This window comes from Capricornis sumatraensis, chromosome 15, assembly GCF_032405125.1.
Source record: "Capricornis sumatraensis isolate serow.1 chromosome 15, serow.2, whole genome shotgun sequence".
Classification (NCBI taxonomy): Eukaryota; Metazoa; Chordata; class Mammalia; order Artiodactyla; family Bovidae; genus Capricornis; species Capricornis sumatraensis.
The window spans coordinates 11,189,056-11,208,128 of NC_091083.1; the positions used below are offsets into that span (position 1 = coordinate 11,189,056).

Below are 19,073 nucleotides of genomic sequence, written 5' to 3' on the forward strand. Positions count from 1 at the left end.
CAAATTGAAAAACAAAAATAGTGATACTGTTTACTGAAGAAAATCTTATCTTTTGGCTAAATTCAAGAAAAAGCTGTCAATTTGTGACTTTGAAAAATGAAAGTATAGTCGGTCAGTCATGTCCAACTCTTTTCGACTCCATGGACTGTAGACCACCAGGCTCCTGTGTCCATGGAATTCTCCAGGCAAGAATACTGGAGTGGGTTGCCATGCCCTTCTCCAGGGGATCTTCCTGACCCAGGGATCAAACCTGGGTGTCCTGCATTGCAGGCACATTCTTTACTCTCTAGCCTTTTTTTTTTTTTTTTTTGAACTATTCATGTCTTTATTTATTTATTTTTTTAAAAATTTTAAAATCTTTAATTCTTACATGTGTTCCCAAACATGAACCCCCCTCCCACCTCCCTCCCCATAACATCTCTGTGGGTCATCCCCATGCACCAGCCCCAAGCATGCTGTATCCTGCATCAGACATAGACTGGCGATTCAATTCTTACATGATAGTATACATGATAGAATGCCATTCTCCCAAATCATCCCACCCTCTCCCTCTCCCTCTCTAGCCTTTTTAATGGATCTCAAAGAGCTCCTAACTGAGGCCATCTGTCATCTGGTTTGAACCTGAATAGTTCTGATCTTATCTGCCACTAACTCCCCAGTTTGTCATCCTTTTCATATTCTCATCAAGGATGAATACTTACTGTTCCTCAAGGCAAGCATTCTTTTCTGTCCCTTTGACTTAGGCGTGCTTTTCTTTTTTTCACTCTCATCCAGTCTTGCTGTCCTCTGATGTTCTTCCTGATCCTTTAAAACTCAGCTTGGATATCTCCACTAAAGTCACACTTTGTTGAGCGTTCTGTGTGAACCTCGAAGTACTTTTAAGTCTTTCTCGTGGCATTTGTAATGTTCTTCCCTGTATTGAAGTTTATTTGTGCTTTATTATTTGTGTATGCTTTATTATTCTGCTAGAATGCGGAATTCATAACTTGGCTGGATTTTATATTTCCTGCATTGGTTAGTATGGCTATTATGCCTGGATTCCTGCCTAGCTACTCAAGTGAGGTCTCACCCAAATATGAGTGCTTTATCTGATGGTTTCCTTGACTTTCTCTGACAGGACTAATTTGGAATCCTGAGGCTTAAAAGAAAGGGAATTTGCTGCTGATTTTTTCATCTGTGGAAGTTCTCTTTAACTTGGAGATAAGAAGAGAGGCAAAGGATTGAATGTTGTGCCAATTAAAGAAGTGAGCTATTAAGCTGGAAGGTCAGAACAGGCAGAAATCTGGACTAGTGGCCTGATAATGGTTAGCCTGACATAGTCAGATAGAATGTGGAGGTGGGCAGGTCAGCAAGCTGGCTGGTTTCAGTTTAGAATCTCTCAGAAGCGTAACCTGCATGGGGTTCCTCTAGCGCTCAGGTTGCATATCATTAAAGTCTCTTAATGAACCTAAAGATATTTTTTCTCATCATCTTGATTATAATTTTAATTTAAATGATGATTTCTATAGAAATTTGCTTGATTGCTCTTTCTTTTGTAGCATGGTTCCCTACTAACATTTTTGTTTTATTTTTAGAGAAAATGTTAATTTGAATTTGTTTATATACAGCTGGAGTAAAACCAAGCTGACTTTAACTAGCATCCTCAGAATAGAAGAGGTGAACTGGCAGTAGGGCCCTTGTTGTGGGATCACCAGCCAACTTATTGACACTCTTGGTAGCTTTTTTTTTGGTATCCTGCCTATAGGTATTAAAATGCAGTCCCTATCAAGCTACCAATGGTATGTTTCAGAGAACTAGAACAAATAATTTCATAATTTGTGTGGAAATACAAAAAAACCTCGAATAGCCAAAGCAATCTTGAGAAAGCAGAATGGAACTGGAGGAATCAAGCTGCCTGACTTCAGGCTATACTACAAAGCAACAGTCATCAAGACAGTATGGTACTGGCACAAAAACAGAAACATAGATCAATGAAACAAAATAGAAAGCCCAGAGATGAATCCATGCACCTATGGACACCTTATCTTTGACAAAGAAGGCAAGAATATACAATGGAGAAAAGACAGTCTCTTTAACGAGTGGTGCTGGGAAAACTGCACTTGTAAAAGAATGAAACTAGAACACTTTCTAACACCATACACAAAAATAAACTCAAAATGGATTAAAGATCTAAATGTAAGACCAGAAACTATAAAACTCCTAGAGGAAAACATAGGCAAAACACTCTTGGATGCAAATCATAGTAGGATCCTTTATTACCCACCTCCCAGAGTAATGGAAATAAAAGCAAAAATAAACAAATGGGATCTAATTAAAATTAAAAGCTTTTGCACAATGAAGGAAACTATAAGCAAGGTGAAAAGACAGCCTTCAGAATGGGAGAAAATAAGAGCAAATGAAGCAACTGACAAAGAATTAATCTCAAAAATATATAAGCAACTCCCGTAGCTCAATTCCAGAAAAATAAGCGACCCAATGAAAAAATGGGCCAAAGAACTAAGCAGACATTTCTTCAAAGAAGACATATAGATGGCTAACAAACACGTGAAAAGATGCTCAACATCATTCATTATCAGAGACATGCAAATCAAAACCACACTGAAGTACTATCTCACGCTGGTCAGAATGGCTGCTATCAAAAAGTCTACAAACAATAAATGCTGGAGCGGGTGTGGACAAAAGGGAACCCTCTTACACTGTTGGTGGGAATGCAAACTAGTATAGCCACTATGGAGAACAGTGTGGAGATTCCTTAAAAAACTGAAACTAGAACTGCCATATGACCCAGCAATCCCACTGCTGGGCATACACACTGAGGAAACCAGAATTTAAAGAGACATGTGTAACCCCAGTGTTCATCGCAGCAGTGTTTATAATAGCCAGGACATGGAAGCAACCTAGATGTCCATCAGCAGATGAATTGGTAAGAAAGCTGTGGTACATATACAAATGGAGTATTACTCAGCCATTAAAAAGAATACATTTGAATCAGTTCTAATGATGTGGATGAAACTGGAGCCTATTACATGGAGTGAAGTAAGTCAGAAAAAAACACAACACCAATACAGTATATTAACGCATATATATGGAATTTAGAAAGATGGTAATGATGACCCTATATGTGAGACAGCAAAAGAGACACAGATGTAAAGAACAGTCTTTTGGACTCTGTGGGAGAAGGCGAGGGTGGGATGATCTGAGAGAATAGCACTGAAACATGTGTATTACCATATGTGAAACGGATTGCCAGTCCAGGTTTGATGCATGAGACAGGGTGCTCAGGGCTGATGCACTGGGATGACCCTGAGGGATGGGATGGGGAGGGAGGTGGGAGGGGGGTTCAGATGGGGAACACATGTACACCCATGGCTGAATCATGTCAATTTATGGCAAAAACCACCATAATTGTAATTAGCCTCCAATTAAAATAATAAAAAAAATAAGCAGCCAGTTGTGTAATACAAAAAATACAGAGGATGTTAGTATGAGGGAACATAAGAATTTGAACTTTTCTGGGCACTTCAAGTGAGTATCTTGTAGCATCTTAGTCTTCTGAGTGATCAGAGTTCCCAGTGATGGTCCCCTAGCTGTGTATGAGGTAGATTTTAGATAATTTGGCAGTTCCAGAGGAAAAGTGATGAGACAGTTTTGTTCAATATATTTTAAAAGTTTGAAATGTAAATTATAATTATGATTTTTATGAAAATTCTGTCATATTATTAATAATTATAGTCTTAAATGTTATGCTTTTAAAACAAGGAGAATGTTAGTTTATTTTAATTAAAATTCAGTTAACGTAGTTTGTTGCTCCTAAAGCATCTTTATGTCATTACTGATGTAAATTTGATTAAATTTGTTTTTGTTGTTACTATAACATTGCATTATATTCTTACCTCATAAGATGGATCAATAAAATGGTTTATTCATGCCTCAAAAAGGAAGTGGAAATAGTAGCACAAATTTCAGAACTCACAATAAGTTTGTAAATTTAAATGGTAAACTGAATTCCAGTACAAATAGAGTAGGTATTGGGATGAATGAATCAGCAAGTCTGATGATTTTGCATAAATGAAAATAAAAAAGAAAATATAAATAAAATGCATGATTAATATCTGTAAATTTGATTTTATTATGTGGTTCTCTAACCCCTGGTGTGCTTGTGTTATGAAACTTTATAATATATAACAGGAAATAACTGAGGCTGTTGTATTATTTTCAAAGTATGGTAACCACTTTTTTCTAGGGCAAAAGTAGGTAATACTTTTGGAGGGGAGTGAAATTAATGCTTTTTGCAACTAAAGGGAGTGACAGGATCTCAATAGCAGATACCTCATTCAGAGTTGGACACCTTAAAATAAAAACAGGTAAATGAGAACCTGTATAGGTTGGTGGTAAGGAGCATGGCTGTCTGGGTTCATATCCCAGGTTTGTTTACTATTTACCAGTTATATGTACTTGATCAAATAGCCTTCTTTTTGTATACCTCAGCTTCCTTATCTACATGGAGAGAATAGTGGTAATATATACCACATAGATTTGTTATGAGGATTATAGGAGGTAATATTTGTAAGCATTAGAACAGCACTTGGCACATAGTAAATTCTGTACAAGTATTAATTAAATAATTTAGAACTAAATGAAAATGTCTGTTAGAGGAAAGTGTTTTTATATAGATGTGATTATGAGTCATACAAATATAAATTGAACATTTATCAACAATTTTATTAACTCTGGTTCAAAGGAGAATTTAAAGAGCCACACTTTACATTCACAGTAAGGAACTCTGAAGTCAAATTTACAAGTAAATGCAAATTGTCCATAGGGCAATATCAGTTGCATTCAATTCATTTGCATTTCCACAGACAAGGATTATTTGCGTTATTTCTATTTTCTACAACTTGCGTGGGTGCGTGCATAGTTGCTCAGTTGTGTCTGACTCTTTGCAACCCTGTGTTCCTCTGTCTGTGAAATTTTCCAGGTAGGAATACTGGAATCGCACTCCAGGGATTGAACCTGTGTTTCTTGGGTCTCCTGCATTGGCAGGTGGATTATTTATCAGTAGTGTCACCTGGGAATACAGAATTATAGAATAGCTCACAGACAATGAAAGGCAGAGATCATTTGAGAGGGAGAGATCATTAGTGATCTCTAGGGCCTGGTGGAGATCTCCATTGAGCCAGAGCCCCAGATGACTGTCAGTTGAGGCACAATAGGGGTAGATTTTTAATCTCAAAATTCTAAGTATACTGTCTGAAGCTGAGTTAGAGGTCCAGGCTTCTTTGTTTGAAAGGTGCTTGTTGGGTTGGAAATCTTTCTACTTGGCCTCTTGTTTCAAGCAGAGACTCACTCTTGGCTGGAAGCACCTTTGTAAGTCCCCTCTACTCTCTGTTGGTGTGCCATTCCCACGGGGCCTTCTCAGGCAGTGAAACACTCTTCTTGAGCCCCTGTGGACTGTGTGCTCTGCCATCTGGGTCTCCTTTCTTGTAGGAATCCATCATATAGTCTGGCATGACTACTATGGATAATTTGGAACTTCATTGGCTGGCTTCTTTGGGAAACTTAAAATTTCTTTAAACTGTATCTTCTAAGACTAAGCTCCCCTTCCCATTACTTCTGGTCCTTCTTCTTTCTGTTACATCTTTTATGTACCCTTCAGTTCCATTTAAGTCCTTTGATATATCCCTCTTCAAAACTCCTAACTTCTCCATCTCTCTATCCCTTGCTAAACTTTTTCCTTCTTACTTAAGCTCCTCAGCTCATACAGCACTGGAACTTTAGGTCCCTTGTTTCTCACAGGGGACTCTCAAGGAACTCAGGGGCCCTTGAAAGCAACTGTTAATACTTGAGGCTCAAACGGAATTAAAGGTAACTGAAAACAGACTGGATGTTTTGTCCCTCAGACAGGCTTTGGGCACATCCAGGCAGCTGCTTAATGTTTCCTGTCATTTTCTCACCTAAAATTTAGTCCACAGCCTCCTTAAGATTACATATCTGGGCAAATGAAAAATCTTGAAAGTTTCCTCCACATATACTGGTAAAAAAACATTAACTCTCATATTGAACAGATAACATTAGCTTGTTCTTCTGCCAGAAGCAAAATTTGGATAAAAATATTAAGGGGAGAAAAGACCAGAGTATATTACCGTATATACCTGACTCATGGCTAAAATTTTAGAGTGAAAGCTGTGGAATCTCTGTTTAGATGTCTGGATGTATGTTTATGTACTGATATATATACATGTAATATGTATGTGATATTTTTCTACTTTCAGATGGTGTTATCAGAATAATTCATAAAATTCTATTAAAGAACTCCATGCAAATTGGCTTTTTGGAGATAAATTAACATTATGTAAATAAAATATTCCTAATACTCTCAGAAATATAAAAACTAGCCCAAAACCTTTTCATATTTTCATGACTTAGGTAAATCTTTGGTAAATAAAACTAGTTTAATACTGTTGGCTTAAATAAAAAGTTTGACTTCTGAGTTATAAGCAGTAAATATAAAAACTGAGCATACATTTTTGTTATACTGGGTTTACTAGTCAGATAAGCTTATCTTTTATCTACTAGGTATTTAGATTATAAATATTATAAATTCAACCCAAGACCAAATGTGCAAGTAAAGATGTAGTAAAAATGAATTGCTTGCCATTTATGGTATCTTGTATATCAAGCATAGCATTAAAAGAAGATCCATATGTTTAACTTTTTTAGGTTTTTTGCTTTGCAAAGCTTGCCTAACATGCATGTGCTATAAAAATAGTTAATAAGTAATAACGCAAAATTATGGCAAACTTTGTTTTATGTTATAATATGTCTGTATAAAAATAGTTTCCAAAGTCTTTTCAGTACCGTGTAACCTCAAGTATACTTAAGTATAGATATTTATTAAAAATCATGATTATTTCAAAGTAAAATAAGTTATTGAAATACTAATTACTGAACATAACTTCAAGTTTATGTACTTGGCTTTCTTTTAATGTAGTATAGAAAAGCTAAATATATTTGAATATGTCAATAAGTGTTCTTTTACCATATTGAAAGATTGTACCATTTAAAAACATGTCTCTAGAAATCAAAAGATGCTATATGCATGAAATTTGCTAGTCTGCTACAGAATGCTGAAAGTGAAAGTTGCTCAGTTGTGTCCAACTCTTTGCGACTCTGGGGACTATAGAGTATGTGGAAATCTCCAGGTCAGAATACTGAAGTGGGTAGCCATTCCCTTCTCCAGAGGATCTTCCCAACACAGGAATTGAACCTAGGTCTCCTGGATTGCAGGCAGATTTTTTACCAGCTGAGCCACAAGGGAAGCCCAAGAATACTGGAGTGGGTAACTTATTCCTTCTCCAGTGGATCTTCCAACCCAGGAATCAAACCAGGGTCTCCTGCGTTGCAGATGGATTCTTTACCAACCGAGCTACCAGGGAAGCCCTTGCTGCAGAATGCTGGCGTGTGACAATCTGCAGTTGTTTACTTCCTAGTCTTTTCTGTAAATTAAAGAGTACTAATTAAAAATAATAAAGAAGAGAAACAACTCTGTATGCAAAGTTTGTGAGGAATGGAAGATTTTTGTTGTTGTTGTTAAGGGAAAAGAGAGTCATTTTATTCTAATTTGAAATAAATGGTTAGTTCAGAATGAGAAAGAGGAAAAATACAGGAGAAAACCTGAATAGATAATAGAGTTACAGATGGTTTTCAGAAGAGGAATTTTATCTGTGATCAAATTAGTTAAGATTGAAAGAATTTATTTGTTTTTTGTTTTAAATAAGCCTAATAATGTACTGATGCAAAATTAGAGTTGGGTTTTCTTTCTGTTAAAACAGCAAAGTTTTCTTGGATAATTAGTCGGTTCTTAATAAGAGATCATAGAAAGATCATTATCTTTTAAGTTATCTGCTTAGAAACAAGAATTCTCTGTCTTATCAAAGTGATTTCCTATGTGTTATATTGTTTTTATTATGTTCATTTATAAGAACTTAAGGATTGTTTCATAGTGATCTATGATCCTATTTATTCAAGTGTTCAAGCCTTTTGACATTTTTGACAACTTCCCAAAGTCAAATTCTAAATGAAATTGTGAACTCTAATTGAGATTGGTTTCCCACAGGGGCCTTGGAAAATCTCAGAGGGTTTGTTTTCTCACCTAGTAAGAAAGAAATGTTAAAAAATAATTTGATTTACTTGATGTCTTAAATTGTGACATGTTGTCAAATAAAAACTTTCTCTAGCTTTTATTTGTGTCGATAAAAATTATTAATAGATATTTCAGAAGTTGTGTGAAGTTCATAGAAATTTGCCAGTACCCTTTTTAGCCATCATATGTCCTATTATAATTTTGTGAGCTATAATTTGAGTTTTTTTTAATTGAACTGTAGTTGATTTACAAGGCTATGTTAACTTCTGCTGTACAGCAGAGTTATTCAGTTTTATATATATATATATATATGTTTCCTTTTTCCCCTTCATGGATCACTGCCTTGCCATGGTGAAGGGGCTTGCATAACTCAGTGAAGCTATGAATCATGTTGCCACCCAAGCACCCAAGATGGGTGGGTCATAGCAGAGAGTTCTGACAAAACTCTGGAGGAGGGAATGGCAAACCACCCCAGGATACTTGCTGTGAGAACCTCATGAACTGTATATAAGGACAAAAAGATGTGATACTGAAAGATAAGTCCCCCAGGTCTGAAGGTGTCCAATATGCTCCTGGGGAAGAGTGAAGGAGAACTACTAATATCCCCAGAAAGAATGAGGCGGCTGGGCCAAAGCGGAAATGATGCTCAGTTGTGGATGTATCTGGCGATGAAAGTAAAATCCAGTGCTGCAAAGAACAGTGTATTGTGTAGGAACCTGAAATGTTAGGTCCATGAATCAAGGTAAATTGGAATTGGTCAAGCCGGAGATGGTAAGAGTAAACATTGACATCTTAGCAATCAGTGAACGAAAATGAATGGGAAAGGGCAAATTTAATTCAGATGACCTTTATATCTACTACTATGGGCAAGAATCCCATAGAAGAAATGGAGTAGCCCTCATAATCAACAAAAGAGTCTGAAATGCAGTACATGGGTGCAACCTCAAAAATGACAGAATGATCTTGGTTTGTTTCCAAGCCAAGCCATTCAACATCACAGTAATCCAAATCTGTGCCCCTACCACCAATGCCGAAGAAGCTGAAGTTGATCAGTTCTATGAAGACCTAGAAGACCTCCTAGAACTAGCACCCCAAAAAAAGATATTCTATTCATCTTTGGGGATTGGAATACAATATATGTATACCTATGGCTGATTCATGTTGAGGTTTGACAGAAAACAGCAAAATTCTACAAAGCAATTATCCTTCAATAATAAAAAAAAAAAGTAGGAAGTCAAGAGATACCTGGAGTAACAGGCAAGTTTGGCCTTGGAGAACAAAATGAAGCAGAGCAAAGGCTAACTGAATTCTGCCAAGAGAATGTATTGGTTATAGCAAGCACCCTTTTTCAACAACACAAAGAGATGAGTTTACACATGGATATCACCAAATAGCCAATACTGAAATCAAATTGATTTCATTTTTTGTAGCTGAAAATGGAGAAGCATATACAGTCAGCAAAAAATAAGACCTGGAGCTGGCTGTGGCTCCGATCATCTTTTCTGCTAGCAAACTTCAGGCTTAAACTAAAGAAAGCGGGGAAAACCACTAAGCCAGCCAGGTACGACTTAAATCATAATCCCTATGACTATTCAGTGGAGGTAATGAATAGATTTAAGGGATTAGAACTTGTAAACAGTGTGCCTGAAGAACTATGGACGGAGGCCATAATATCGTACAGGATGCAGGGAACAAGACTCAAAGGAAAAGAAAAACAAGAAGGCCAAGTGGTTATCTGAGGAGGCCTTACAGATAGCTAAAGAAGAAGAGAAGCAAAAAGCAATGGAGAAGGGGAAAGGTATATTGAACTAAATTGAACTAAATGTAGATTTCCAAAAAACAGCACGGAGAGGCAAGACAACCTTCTTCAAAGAACAGTGTGTAAACTAGAAGAAAACAACAGAAGGGGAAAGACTAGAGATCTCCTCAGGAAAACTGGAGATACCAACGGAACACTTTGCCCAAAGATGGGCACAATAAAGTCCATAAATGGTAGAGACATAGTAGATGCTGATGAGATCAAGAAGAGATAGAAAGAATAGATGGAAAAACTGTACAAAAAAGATCCAAATGAACTGGATTACTACGATGGTGTGGTCAGTCACCCAGAGCCAGGCATTCTGGAGACTGAAGTCAAGTGGGCCTTAGGAAGCACTGCTGTTAATAAAGCTACTGGATGTGATGTAATTCCAGTAGAACTATTCAAATTTTGAACTGAGGTGTTGGAGAAGACTCTGAGAGTCCCTTGGACTGCAAGGAGATCCAACCAGTCCATCCTAAAGGAAATCAGTCCTGATATTCATTGGAAGGACTGATGCTGAAGCTAAAGCTCCAGTACTCTGGCCACGTGATGTGAAGAGCGGACTCACTGGAAAAGACCCTGACGCTGTGAAAGGTTGAAGGCAGGAGGAGAAGGGGATGACAGAGGATGAGATGGTTGGATGGCGTCACTGACTCAATGGACATGAGTTGGAGCAAGCTCTGGGAGTTGATGAAGGACAGGGAAGCCTGGCGTGCTCCAGCCCATGGTGTTGCAAAGAGTTGGACATGATTGAGTGACCAAACAACAACAATTCAAACCCTTAAGGATGATGCCATCAAAGTGTTGCGTTCAATATGTTGGCAAATCTGGAAGACTCCCACAGTGGCCACAGGATTGGTAAAGGTCAATGCTCATCCCAATTCCCAAGGAGGGTAATACTAAACAATGTGCTAACCATCGGACAGCTGCACTCATCTCCCATGCTAGTAGTCATGCTTAAAATCTTGCATGCTTGGCTTCAGCGTTATTCGAGTCAAGAACTTCTAGATGTCCAAGCAGGGTTTAAAAAAGGAAAAGGAACCAGAGATCAAATTGCCAGCATTTGCTGGGTCATAGAGAAAGCTAGGGAATTCCAGAAAAACATTTACCTCTGCTTCATCGACTACGCTGAAGCCTTTGACTGTGTGAATCATAATAAGCTGTGTAAAGCTCTTAAAGAGATGGGAATACTAGACCATCTTACCTGTCTCCTGAGAAACCTGTATGTGGGTCAAGAAGCAACAGTCAGAACCCTGTAAGGAACAACTGATTGGTTCAAGATTGAGAAAGGAGTATAACAGGGCTCTCTGATGTCACCCTGTTTGTTGATATGCTGAGCACATCATGAGAAATGCTGGGCTGGATGAGTTACAAGCTGGAATCAAGATAGGTGGGAGAAACTTCAACAACCTCAGATATGCAGATGATACCACCCTAATGTCAGAAAGTGTAGAGGAACTAAAGAGCCTCTTGATGAGGGTGAAGGAGGAGAGTGAAAGAGTCAGCTTAAAACTAAATATTAAAAAACTAAGATCATGGCATTTGCCCCTATTACTTCATGGCAGATAGAGGGAAAAGGTGGAAGCAGTGACAGATTTCCTCTTCTTGGCTCTAAAATCACTGCGTATGGTGACTGCAGCCGTGAAATCAGATGACGATTGCTTATTGGCAGGGAAGCTATGACAAACCTAGACAGTGTGTTGAAAAGCAGAGTGAAAAGCAGAGACGTTACTCTGCTGACAAAGATCCGTATAGTCAAGGCTATGATCTTTCCAGTTGTCACATACGGTTGGGAGAGCTGGAACATACAGAAGGCAGAGAGCTGAATAATTGATGCCTTTGAACTGTGGTGCTGGATAAGACTCCTGAAGGCCTGTGAACTGCAAGGGAATCAAACCAGTCAATCCTAAGGAAAATCAGTCCCAAACATTCATTGGAGGGACTGATGCTGAAGCTGAAATTTCAGTATTTTGGTTATCTCATGTGAAGAGCTGACTCACTGGAAAAGTCCCTGTTGCTGGGAAAGATTGAGGGCAGAAAGAGAAGAGGACATCGGAGGATGAGATGGCTGGATGTCAACACTGATGCAACGGACATGAACTTGGGCAAACTTCAGGAGATGGTGAGGGACAGGGAAGCCTGCGTGCTGCAGTCCATGGGGGTCACAAAGAGTTGGACACAACTGGGTGACTGGACAACAACATATTCTTTTTCATATACTTTTCCATTTTGGTTTGTAACAGGATATTGAATATAGTTCCCTGTGCTGAATGTAGTAAGACCGTGTTGTTTATCCATTCTATATGTGATAGTTTGCCTCTGCTAATCCCAAACCCATACTCCTTCTCTCCCTAATTTGAGTTATTTGAACATTGTATGTCATAGAAATAAATATTCCCTTATCAATTGTATAAAATTTTTATAATAAATTCTCAGACCTTTGACAGTTACTGTTTTAAGTCTTTTATCATCTACAGATAATTTTTGTTTTACTGTGATTCTTCCTTGAAAGCTCTTATAGTCAGTTACAGGCAAAAGTGCTTTGTCTTCAACAAAAAAAGTGGCTGTTTTAGAAATCCATGAAAAGAACTATGACAAGTACTTTGGGGTGCAGCTTCTGAGGGGACTGTTGCTTAAATAACTTTGAGACTATACCTCTGGATCGGGTAAGGATTTCTGGTACTAATGGAGAAGCTGACTGGTTAAAAAAGCCAAAAAAAAAAAAAAATACTGACCCAAGGTCTAGCAGAACAAAAATCCATTACATGAAGAAAAAAAGAGTATAGTATAAAGAATGTTTAGTAGAACAGAACAGAGAATTCAGAAATAGATCTCAGTATATAAGACTAGTTAATATAGATATTGAGTTAATGAAGTACAAGTAAGTTTGTTGTAGTTGTTCTAATACATTAAATAATGCTGGGGGGGACAAAAGAATCAGTTACATGGGACTGAATGAACCAGTAAAGAATGATTTTGATTTTTATGATTATTGCTTTGTAACATTGCTGGTTCTTTAATGTTTTACTTAAGGAACTCTTTTTTATCTTTTTCTCAAGCTGTCTATAACTCATGGCAATTTAGTTGATTATACTTTTGTAAATAAAAATGAAACTTTTATCTTTTCTCCCTACTTGATCACTCCAGAATTCAGAATCTACTGAGTATTTTTATTTTCATGACAGTGACATTATTTGTATAAGTTCAATAGGAATCTGTTTTCCTTGTAACAGGACATAATTGGAAAAATTAGTTGTATAGACTTTGGCTGGAATATTGTATTTGAGAATGAGAATCTCAAAGACATCGAATCTCGGTTATGAGACAGTGATAAGGAACTAAGATTTGTTTTATAGAGTCAGTGCTTACAAAGCCCTTTGGAGAAACCAGCCTGGCACATGGTTTATAGAGTTCTCAGCTTTACAGATGAGGAAGAAAGGTCGCTTCCTGGGACTCCCAGGAACCATAGGATACTCTGGGAACCTTGAGAAGAGAGGAATTTACCCAAATTTGTAGGCATTATGGTTTAAATTTGGTGGTTAGTTCTTAGATTGGCTTCCAAGCCTAGTTCAGTTCAGTTCAGTCACTCAGTTGTGTCTGACTCTGTGACCCCATGGACTGCAGCATGCCAGGCTTCCCTATCCATCACCAAGTCCCAGAGCTTGCTCAGACTCATGTCCATCGAGTCCATGATGCCATCCAACCATCGCATCCTCTGTCATCCCCATCTCTTCCTGCCTTCAATCTTGCCTAGCATCAGGGTCTTTTTCAATGAGTCATTTCTTCCCATCAGGTGGCCAGAGTACTGGAGCTTCAGCTTCAGCATCAGTCCTTCCAATGAACATTCAGGACTGATTTCCTTTAGGATGGACTGGTTGGATCTCCTTGCAGTCCAAGGGACTCTCAAGAGTCTTCTCCAATACCACAGTTCAAAAGCATCAGTTCTTCAGCACTCAGCTTTCCTTATGGTCCGGCTCTCACATCCATACAACATGACTACTGGAAAAACCATAGCCTTGACTAGATATACCTTTGTTGGCAAAGTAATGTCTCTGCTTTTTAATATGCTATCTAGGTTGGTCATAACTTTTCTACCAAGGAATAAGTGTCTCTTAATTTCAGGGCTGCAGCCACCATCTGCAGTGATTTTGGAGCCCAAGAAAATAAAGTTCTGTCACTGTTTCCATTGTTTGCCCATCTATTTGCCATCTCCTAGCCTTGAGAGGCTTTCAAAAGTCTGATTTGAGATTTTGAAAAGTTCCAGCAAAGCAAACCTGAAAGGCCTAAGTGGTCAATGATCATTCTTGCTGCACTTATGTAAATAATCCGGCTAAATCTAATGAGACCAGACTTATTTTGTAAACAAGAATAAAAATGGTGGGTGGGAGCCAGGTTGACTGTACAGAAATATTTTATGTTTCAGTAGAAAATTATAGTGTACCCTCGTGGGTTATTAAAGTCCAGTGTTGCTGATTGTCTCACATATGCTGTCAATTGTCTAGTTTCTTCCAGTGTCTGGCTACAACTCTCCAAAATATTTCCAATTTTTCTACCCTCCTCCTGTTTTGGCCTCATTGAGAACTAAAACTTCCCCTTTCCTGGAGCCCTGCAGGCTGAAGCTGATGACCTGATATAAACTTCAAAGAAATCACCACAACAGATCATGTATGTTGTACAACTTTCATGCTTGCTATTGTGAGGGCCATTCAGGAAGTCTGCTGAAACATCCAATGCCATCACTAAGGAAATTCAAAGTGCAAAAGATGAATCAAGCCCATCATCTAGGTATCTTCTCAACTGTCTTCCCTCTGGACTCAGAAACTAGTTTTATAGTATGCCCCAATCAATAATCTTTGTTTTTTCTTTTCTTTTCATAGAAATTCCCCTCAGTAAATGCCTGACTGCTTGTGCCACCTCGCAAATATCCTCCACTTAACCAAGCCTCAACTAATAGTTCAGATGGTCCTTAAAGGACAGAAGGCAACCTAATGACAAATGAACTTACTTTGTTCAAAGAAGAATGTCTCTTTCTTCAGATAAGAGCAGGGACTGACAAAGACCCTCTTCCTTAACTTTAGTCAGGTTCCTTGACTAAACAGGGCTTCCTTCCCTGGTGGCTCAGACAGTGAAGAATCTGCCTGCAATGCAGGAGACCCAGTTTCGATACCTGGGTTGGGAAGATCCCTTGGAGCTGGGAATGGCTACCCACTCCAGTATTCCTGCCTGGAGAATTCCATGGACAGAGAAGCCTGGTGGGCTACAGTCTATGGAGTCACAAGTAGTGGGACACAACTGAGCGACTAACACAAGTCAGGTTCCTTCAAACTCTTTTTTTCTAGACCCCATCCTTGCCAAACTTACACTGTCCAATTTTTGTAAGAATCCTGCTTTATCAATTTAGAGAGAATTTTCCATCCTTGATATCTGGTCACCCTTGATGTCTAATAAAATTCTGTTCCCCTTGCTCCCCACTCAATACCCTAAATGATATCTCACTACCTGACAGTTCTTCAGCAAAGAGTGTGTCTGTTTAACCAAAATCTTCCCTCACCCCCAGAGTTTCCCCTTAGTGATAGTAATTTTCTTCCCACTGATCCCCACTCTGCTTCTTGGCTATGCATCTCCACTTGTCTTTGCTGTATTGGGAACTGAGCCCAGTTCTGTACTGAGATCTCTTTTCCCTTATTGCAGTAGTTCCTGTATAAAACCTGTGTTTTTTAATATGCATAATATCGATAGAATACAGTCTGGGAGAGCAGCTACTCTCATATGTGCACACTGAACAGATATTTTAGCTTTCAGTTGGTGAAAGCCTGTGAGGAACACGACGTAAGTCAGTGCTTTGTGTACATAAAGAATGTCTGTGAGGGAACAATGCTTGACAATTTTCTGCCCTGTTTATTACTGAAAACCCAGGATATGGGAAAAGACACATTGGAATCAGCGCTGATGGAACACAGCTGGGTGAAAATGAAGATCGTACATTACTGTTAAATATTCAGATAAAAGTTGTGGCCTGTAGTGGCAATTTATAGTGTTGCATTTACAGAGAACAGTTGGTAGTCAAAAACATGCCATTTGGTTTTGGTTTATTGTTGGAGGAAATACTGATAATTATTAATACTATCAAATTACAGTTTTTCAGTACATTTATGCCTTTTTGATATACTATGAGAAGAGTATGGGCAGCAAGTGTACTGGCTTTGAGGAAAAAAGATGCTCATGTGAATTTTAAAAGGAAAGAGCGATAAAAGTATTCCTTCATGATGCTGCTAATTCTGATAAGACCATTTTGAGTAACTTATTGAGTGACATGTTACAGCAGCATATATATTAAAGATGTTGAATTGTTTGAGACTTTAGGCTTAAAATATACCATTTTACAGTTTGCAGTTGAGAGATTAGGATTTCTTTTAAGAGCACTGAACTGTGGTATAAATGGTTTAAACTTTGATGTTTTCTAATATAATTCTTGTTTTGGGAAAAATACATGATTTATTTCCATATATGTTTTAAAGTCACATTACTATACATGTAGTATTATAGACATAATGCTTCATAAGAAAATGAAATACTTTTTAGAACTAAATCCAACTAGATTAGGAATCTGTTTACTGTGTCTCCCAAGTTGAAACAGTCCATCTTTCTGCTTTCATTTGTGATATGCTTATCAATTTAATGCCTGATGGAGCTTTGAAACTCATCATCGGTGAGAAGTCTTTATAATATCTAGGTTCTCAATAGTCCACATACCCAGAATTTTCTGACAGAACTACCAAATATTAATATTTATTATCATTCAATGATCTTTAATTGGGAATTAGGACTTTCTAGTTTGGTAAAAATGGTAAAAATAGAAGCCCATTGGTCATGGAACTCAGGGTCTTGTGACTTAAAGTCTTTGTCATTGGGCCAGGCATTGACAGATTAGTAAGAGCACAAATTGTTTTCTTTCACTGATAAGGAATAATAATAATAAATATTGAAAATCTTTAAAAACTATTGTGGCATTTTGAATATGGATGCTGAAATAATACTTGTCACCTTGGTAAAACCTTTGTTAAAAAAGGGAATGTATATTGAGAGCTTCAGTTCAGTTCAGTCCGGTCACTCAGTTGTGTCTGACTCTTTGCGACCCCATGAACTGCAGCACGCCAGGCCTCCCTGTCCATCACCAACTCCCAGAGTTCACTCAAACTCATGTCCATTGAGTGGGTGATGTCATCCAACCATCTCATCCTCTGTTGTCCCCTTTTCCTCCCACCTTCAGTCTTTCCCAATATCAGGGTCTTTTCCAATGAGTCAGGTCTTTGCATCAGGTGGCCAAAGTGTTGAAGCTTCAGCATCAGTCCTTCCAATGAATATTCAGGACTGATTTCCTTTAGGATGGGCTGGTTGGATCTCCTTGCAGTCCAAGGGACTCTCAAAAGTCTTCTCCAACACCACAGTTCAAAAGCATCAATTCTTCGGCGCTCAGCTTTCTTTATAGTCCAACAGTCACATCCATACGTGACTACTAGGAAAACCATCACTTTGACTAGACAGACCTTTGTTGGCAAGTAATGTCTCTGCTTTTGAATATGCTATCTAGGTTGGTCATAACTTTTCTTCCAAGGAGCAAGCATCTTTTAATTTCATGGCTGCAGTCCCCATCTGTAGTGATTCTAGAGCTCCCCAAAATAAAGCCTGTCGCTGTTTCCACTGTTTCCCCATCTATTTGCCATGAAGTGATGGAGCTAGATGCCATGATCGTAGTTTTCTGAATGAAAAATTGAGAGCTTACTGTGGACCAAATGTTACTCAAACATTACTTAGAACATGAGTTCTAAGTGATGAGCTCATGTTCACTGTAAAGGAGCCAGTAATTTATGAACTGAGGCATGGCGAAAATAGATAACTTACCCAAGGTCACCCAGTTGTTAATTGGTAGAACCAAGATTTGAACAGTCTGGTAGAAAAGCCTGAGCTCTTCCTCTTTACCTGACTCAGGAAAATAGCACTCTAGGATTCCCTGAGGTGGTCAAGTCAGCTGTAAGGGTTTTTTATTTTGAAGTCTTCTGAAATCTTTCTCTGTTGTTTTAACATACAGTTCCCTCACATTATTCTCCTACTTATCGTTATTAGTATTACTGCCACCACCAAGGGTCTTCCCTGGTGGCTCGGTGGTAAAGACCTACCTGTCAGTGCAGGAGATGCAGGAGACACAGGGTCAATCTCTGAGTTGGGAAAATCCCCTGGCGAAGGAAATGGCAACCCATTCCAGTATTCTTGCCTGAAAAATTCCACAGACAGTGGAGCCTGGTGGGGTCGCAAGGAGTCAGATGTGGCTGAGCGACTGAGCATGCATGCATACTACCACCAATTTTAGAATCCTTTAAGGAGAGAAGTGGCTGCAAAGAAGGGGATGCTTTGGAGATGAAGAGAGGAAAGATCACTTTTATGGGCACAGATTGATTACCTTAGTCTTGGCCAACTTTTTCTTTGGTTATTGGAGCTCAAAGATGATTTAAGTGGCTTGTAACCTGCCTCCTCTAATCCACTACATACCTCAAAATTTCATGCTTATCTGATAGTGTTTTTGTGAATCAATAGCATTACCTCCCCCCTTGAAACACTTGCCCATATTCATAAATAGTTACAAACACTTGAATTTATAAATCATCTTTTCTAAAAATATATTAGAAAACTTTTTATATATAGCATTTCAATGTATTTTAAAACATTGACTTTATATAGCTTTGTTTAATATATTTTAATATTATTATTTGTTTAAAGTACATGAAAATACAAATTATAGTACTGCTATAAAACATTAAAAGTATATCAGGTTTTAGAAGGTAATATTTGGCTTGTTTTAAATATACCAGCATGCTGACTATTGTGTGCAGGACAGAGCTTTTTCTCTTTTAAATCTAGCAGCGCCCTCTAGAGTGAAAGGTTTATAGAATTTGATAAAGGAGATGTTTCACACCGTCCTGTATTCTTGATCCCTACCATTCCAAGGGACAGCTTGTTACACAGCAAAAAGTGGAACCTATGTTTTTTTGTTCTGAGTAAATGTTCTTTTCAAGGATGCTTTTTAGGTAACTTGAACAAAATAGAAATAAACTTGTTCATTATTTTGTTGGT

General features: G+C 38.1%; 1 protein-coding gene across 1 annotated transcript in view; it reads left to right on the plus strand.

Annotated features, from left to right (window-relative positions):
• Nucleotides 1-19,073, plus strand: part of MACROD2 (mono-ADP ribosylhydrolase 2) — a 2,306,040-nt gene that overhangs the window by 70,217 nt on the left and 2,216,750 nt on the right. The gene's annotated exons all lie outside the window — the stretch shown is intronic.